We start from the raw sequence: 7,082 nt of genomic DNA, 5'->3' as shown, positions 1-7,082 counted from the left end.
AGACGGGAGGATTTTGTCTTGCATCTTGGCTATCAGCTCAGCCACAGCATGATAGGGTACTGGTCAGAGTCATGAGGCCCCTGGTCTAGGTCCTCGCTCCCAGATGACATTTCTAGACATATCCTGAGCCGGAGGGGAAACTGCTTCCTTGAAGAGAAAGACCCATTCCTAGCATGATTAGTCACCTGCTAACTGAAGAGTACCTGAGCCCTGAATAACCATCGGCAATACTCAGGTACTATGTCAAGGGCCTTGGCTGAGCCTCTGACACTTGCTGGCTTCAGGTGAGACTGAACACATTACCAGCTGTGGTGGTTATGTGGCAAGAATCTTTCTGCTTGAGAAAAGTAGAAAAGTAAAAGACACTTTGTCTTGCACTTTAGAAACCAACATGGCCACATGGGGTAGAGCAACAGGCAGGCTCTTGGGTCCCTGATTACAGGACATAGCTCTTGAATGGCATTTCTGGGCCTGCGCTAGGTCAGAGAGGAGCCTTCTGCCCCAAAGCGTGAGTCCCAGCCCAGACAGCATTAATCACAACCTGACTTAAGAAATCTTGGGCCTTGAGGGAACACTAGCAGTAGTCTAGCAGTACTTCCTGTAGGCCTATAGTGCTGGTGGCCAGGAGGTAAGGCTCCTCTGCCTTTGGAAAGGGAAGGGAATTATGGAAAGGACAGCATCTTGTGGTTTGAGGGCTAGCTCAGCGTCAGTACAATAGAACACCATGAAGATTTCCAGAGCTTTTTACTGTGGTCCCTGGCTCCCTGATGGCACGTCTGGACCCACTCAGGACATGAGGGAACTTACCACTCTGAAGGGAAGGACACAGGCCTGCCTGGCTTTGCCACATGCTAATTGTAGAGCTCCAGGGCTTTGAACAACATAGGCAGTAGCCAGGGAGTGGTTATAGCAGGCCTTGGGTGAGACCCAGTGCTGTGCTGGCTTCAGGTCTAACCCAGTACGGTCCCAGTGGTGGTGGCCATAGGAATGCTTGTGTCATTCCATTCCCAGCTCCAGGTGGCTCAGAACAGAGAGAAAGAGAGAGAGAGAGAAAGGAAGGAAAGAAAGAAAGAGAAAGAAAGAAAAGGAGAAAGAAAGAGAAGAGAAGAGAACAGGAGTCTCTGCTTGGTAATCCAGAGAATTCTGCTGGATCTTGTCTAAGAAGATGAAGGCAGTACTTCTGTAAGTCTGCAAAAACTGAAGCATTAGCGGACTTTGGGTTCCCCCTAAAGCAGATACAGCTTAGATCACCACACCTAAGCCCTTTGGAATATCTGGAAAGACTTCCCCAAAAGGATGGGTACAAACAAGCCCAGACTGTGAAGACTAAAATAAATAAATAATTCTTCAATGCCCAGACACAGACAAACATCTACAAGTATCAAGGCCACCCAGAAAAACATGACCTCACCAAATGAACTAAGTAAGGCACCAGGGACCAATCCTGGAGAAACAGTGATATGTGATCTTTCAGGCAGAGTATTCAGAATAGCTGTTTTGAGGAAACTCAAAGAAATTCAAGATAATATAGAGAAGGAATTCAGAATTCTGTCAGGTCAATTTAACAAAAAGATTGAAATAAAAAGAAAGCAAAAATTCTGGAGCTGAAAAATGTAGTTGTCATAATGAAGAATTTATCAGAGTCTTTTAATAGCAGAACTGATACAGCAAAAAAAAAAAAAGTGAGTTTGAAGATAGACTTTTTGAAAATATAGTCAGAGGAGACAGAAGATAAAAGAATGAAAAACAATGAAGCATGCCTACAGGAGCTTAGAAAATAGCCTCAACAGAGCAAATCTAAAAGTTACTGGTATTAAAGAAGAGATAGAGAAAAAGATAGTGGTGGAAAGTTTATTCAAAGGGATAACATCAGAGAACTCCCCGAACCTAGACAAAGATACCAACATTTGAGAAGGTTATAGAACACCCAGCAGATTTAACCCTAAGAAGACTGCTGCAAAGTATTTAATAGTCAAACTCCCAAAGGTCAAGGATAAAGAGAGAATCTTAAAAGCAGCAAGAAAAAAAAAAGACATATAAAGGAGCTCCAATACATCTGGCAGCAGACTTTTTAGTGGAAACTTATATGCCAGGAGAGAGTAGCATGACATATTTAAAGTGCTCAAGGAAGAAACTTTTACTCTAGAATAGTATATCCAGCAAAAATATTCTTCCAATATGAAGGAAAAGTAAAGACTTTTCAAGACAAACAAAAGCTGAGCAATTTGATGAACACCAGACCTGTCCTACAAGAAATGCTAAAGGAAGTTCTTCAATCAGAAAGAAAAGAATGTTAATGAGCAAGAAAAAATAATCTGAGGAATAAAACTGACGAGTAATAGTAAATATACAGAGAAACAGAGAATATTATCACACTGTAACTGTGGTGTGTAAATTACTCTTGACTTAAGTAGAAAGTAGTAAATGATAATCCAATAAAAAATAATAACTACAACTTCTCGAGACATAGCACAAGAATATTTGAATAGAAACAACAGAAAGTGAAAAAGCAGAGGGATGAATTTACGGCACAGAGGCTTTATTCGTTTTCTTTTTGCTGGTTTGTTTGTTTTTGCAAACAGTGTTATGAGGTTAAAATAATGAGTTGTAGGATAAAATCTGCAAGCCTCATGGTAACCTCAAATCAAACAACACAAAATGGATACACAAAAAGATAAGAAGCAAGAGAATAAATCATATCACCAGGGAAAATCACCTTCACTAAAGAAGACAAGAAAGCAAGCAAGAAAGAAGAAAAGACCACAAAACAACCAGAAAACAAATAACCAAATGTCAAGAGTAAATCCTGACTGATGGATAATAACATTGAATGTAAATGGACTAAACTCTCTAATCAAAAGACAGAGAGTGGCTAAATGGATTTAAAAAAAAAAAAAAAGACTCAGTGATTGGTTACCTGCAATAAATGCAATTCACCTATAAAGACACACATAGAATGAAAATAAAAGGATGGACAAAGATATTCCATGCCAATGAAAACCATCAAGAGCAGGAGTAGCTATACTTATATCAGACAAAATAGATTTCAAGACAAACCATGTAAGAAGAGACAAAGAATGTCACTATAAAATAATGAAGGCTCAATTCGACAAGAGGATATGAGAATTTTAAATACATATACACCCAGCACTGGAGCACTTAGATATATTATAAAGGAAATATTATTAGAACTAAAGAGATAAATAGGACCCAGTACAATAATAGCTGGAGACATCATCAACACACCACTTTCAGCATTGGACAGATCTTCTAGACAGAAAATCAACAAAGAAATATTGGACTTAATCTGCACGTAGAACAAATGGACCTATTAGATAGTTACAGAGCATTTCATCTAACAGCTGCAGATACAAAGTCTTTTTCTCAGCACATGGATTGTTCTGTCATTCTCAAGGATAGATCATATGTTAGGTCAGAAAACAAGTCTTAAAACATCTTAAAAAATTGAAATAATATGAGGCATCTTCTTTGGTCATAAATGGAATAAAACTAGAAATAAGAGGAATTTTGGAAACTATACAAACACATGGAAATAAAATAATATGCTCCTGAGTGACCAATGGGTCAATAAAGAAATTAAGAAGAAAATTGAAAAACTTCTTGAAACAAATGATAATGGAAACACAACATACTAAAACCTATGGGATATAGCAAAATCAGTATTAAGAGGGAAGTCTGTAGCTATAAGTGCCTACTTTAAAAAAGAATGAAACTTCAAATAAACAGCCTAATGACACATCTTAATAAACTAGAAAAGCAAGAGCAAACCAAACCCAAAATTAGTAGAATAAAAGAAATAATAATGATAAGAAATGAATGAAAATGAAGAAAACAATACAAAAGATCAATGAAACAAAAGTTGGTTTTCTGAAAAGTTAAACAAAATTGACAACCTTTAGCCAGACTAAGAAAAAAGAGAGAAGATCCAGATAAATAAAATCAGAGATGAAAAAGAGATATTACAACTGTTACTGCAAAAATTCAAAGGATCATTACGGCTACTTTGAGCAACTATATGCCAAAAAACTGGAAAACCTAGACTAAATGGACAAATTCCTAGATTCATACAACCTACCAAGACTGAACCATGAAGAAATCAAAAATCTGAATAGAACAGTAAGAAATGAGATTGAAGCTGTAATAAGTCTCCCAGTAAAGAAAATCCCAGCATCCAATGACTTAACTGCTGAAATCTACCAAATATTTAAAGAAGAACAAATACCAATCCTACTCATACTATTTTTAAAAATAGAGGAGGATAGAATACTTCCAGAGTAATTCTACAAGGCCAGTGCTTTTGCGATACCAAAACCAGACAAAGACACATGAGAAAAAGAAAATTATAGGCCAATATCTCTAATGAGCACTGTTTACAATATCCAAGATTTGGAAGTAACCTGTGTTCATCAACAGATAAATGTATAAATAAAATGTGGTACTAATACACAATGGGGTACTCTTCAGCTGCAAAAATGAATGGGATTGTTATTTGGAAAATAACAAAAATTCTCAACAAAATACTAGCAAACTAAATTCAACAATATGTTAAAGAGATCATTCATCATAAACAAATGGGATTTATCTCTGGGATGTAAGAATAGCTCAGCATATACAAATCAATCAATTTCATATATCAACAAGATGAAGGACAAAAACCATATTATCATTTCAATTGATCCTTAAAAAGCATTGAATAAAATTCAACATCCCTTCATGATAAAAACCCTCAAAAATCTGGGTGTAGAAGGAACATACCTCAATATAATGAAACCCATATATGACAGAGAAACATTTAGTGTCATACCGAATGGGGAAACACTGAAAGCCTTTCCTCTAAGATCTGGAATACAACAAGGATTTCCACTTTCACTGCTGTTACTCAACATAGTGCTGGAGGTCCTAGCTAGAGGAATCAAACAGAAATGAATAAGGGGCATTCAAATTGGAAAGGAAGAAGTCAAATGATCCTTGTTAGCATGTGATATGATCTTGTATCTGGAAAAACCTCAAGACTATATACACAAAAAAAATCAGAACTGATGAACAAATTCACTACAGTTTCAGGATACAAAATCAACATACGGAAAGTCAGTACCATTTCTATATGCCAACAGTGAACAATCTGAAAAAGAAATGAAAAAGTAATTCTGTTTACAATAGCCACAAATAAAAATACTCAGAATTAACCAAAGAAGTGAAAGATCTGTATAATGAAAACTATAAAACACTGATGAAAGAAGTTGAAGAGGACACAAAAATGGAAAGATATTCCATGTTCATGGATTGGAAGAATCAATATTGTTAAAATGTCCACACTACCAAAGCAATCTGCAGACTTAATGCAATCTCAATTGAAATACCAATGACATTCTTCACAGAAATAGAAAAAAATCCTAAAATTTATATGGAATCATAAGAGACCCAGAATAGCCAAAGCTATCCTAAGCAAAAAGAACAAAATTGGAGAAATCACACTACCTGACTTCAAATTATACTATGGAGGTAGAATAACCAAAACAGCATAGTACTGGCATAAAAACAGACAAATAGAATAGAATATAGAACCCAGAAATAAACCCATACATCTACAGTGAACTCATTTTTGAGAAAGGTGCCAAGAACATACACTGGAGAAAAGACAGTCTCTTCAGCAAATGGTGCTATGAAAACTGACACTCACATGCAGAAGAATGAAACCAGACCCCTATTTCTCACCATATGCAAAAATTAAATCAAAATAGATTAAAGACTTAAAGGCTCAAACTATGAAACCACCACAGGAAAACATTGGGGAAACTCTCCAGGATACTGATCTGGGAAAAAATTTCTTGAGTAATGCCCCACAAGCCAGACAACTAAAGCAAAAATGGAGAAATGAGATCACATCGAATTAAAAGGCTTCTGCACAGCAAAGGATACAATCAACAAGGTGACAAAACAATTTATAGAATGGGAGAAAATATTTGCAAACTACTGTTCTGACAAGATATTAATGAGCAGAATATATAAGGAGCTCAAACAACTCTATAGAAAAAAATTAATTAAAAAATGGCAAAATACTTGAATAGACATTTTTCAAAAGAAGGCATACAAATGGCAAACAGGCATATGAAGAGGTGCTCAACATCACTGATCATCAGAAAAATGCAAATCAAAACAACAATGAGATATCATCTCACCCCAGTTAAAATGGCTTAGGTCCAAAAGACAGGCAATAATAAAAGCTGGCAAGGATGTGGAGAAAAGGGAACCCTCATACACTGTTTTTGGGAATGTAAATTAGCACAATCACTGTGGAGAACAGTTTGGAGGTTCTTCAAAAAACTAAAAATAGAACTACCATATGATCCAGCAATTCCACCACTGGGTATATATTCAAAGGAAATCAGTATATAGAAGAGATATCTGCACTCTCATGTTCACTGCAGCACTGTTTACAATATCCAAGATTTGGAAGTAACCTGTGTTCACCAACAGATAAATGTATAAAGAAAATGTGGTACTAATACACAATGGGGTACAATTCAGCTGCAAAAATGAATGAGATTGTTATTTGCAACAACATTGATGGAACTGGAGGTCATTATGTTCAGTGAAATAAGCCATGCACAGAGGACAAATATCGCATGAATTTAGGATTGCTACCTTGCACTGGGTACTGAACCTTTACAACCCCAGTTTCTTTAGCTAAACAATGTTGTGAGGATAATAAGATTATGTATATAGAGTAGCTACTTTGGTGCTGCACATAAGTAAATTATTTGTGGGATCTAAAAATCAAAACAACTGTACTCATGGAGATAGACAGTAAAAAAATGATGACCAGAGTGTGAGAATAGTAGTAGGAGTTGGCAGGCAAGTGGGGATGGAATGGGTACAAAAAGTAGATAGAAAGAATGAATAAGACCCAGTTATTTGATAGCACAACAGGGTAACTATAGTCAATAATAATTTCATTGTACATTTAAAAATAACTTAAAGAGGCCGGGCGTGGTGGCTCACGCCTGTAATCCCAGCACTTTGGGAGGCTGAGGGGGACGGATCACAAGGTCAGGAGATGG

Source organism: Mandrillus leucophaeus, unplaced genomic scaffold, assembly GCF_000951045.1.
Source record: "Mandrillus leucophaeus isolate KB7577 unplaced genomic scaffold, Mleu.le_1.0 Scaffold227, whole genome shotgun sequence".
Taxonomy (NCBI): domain Eukaryota; kingdom Metazoa; phylum Chordata; class Mammalia; order Primates; family Cercopithecidae; genus Mandrillus; species Mandrillus leucophaeus.
Note: the sequence above shows the minus strand (reverse complement) of the source record.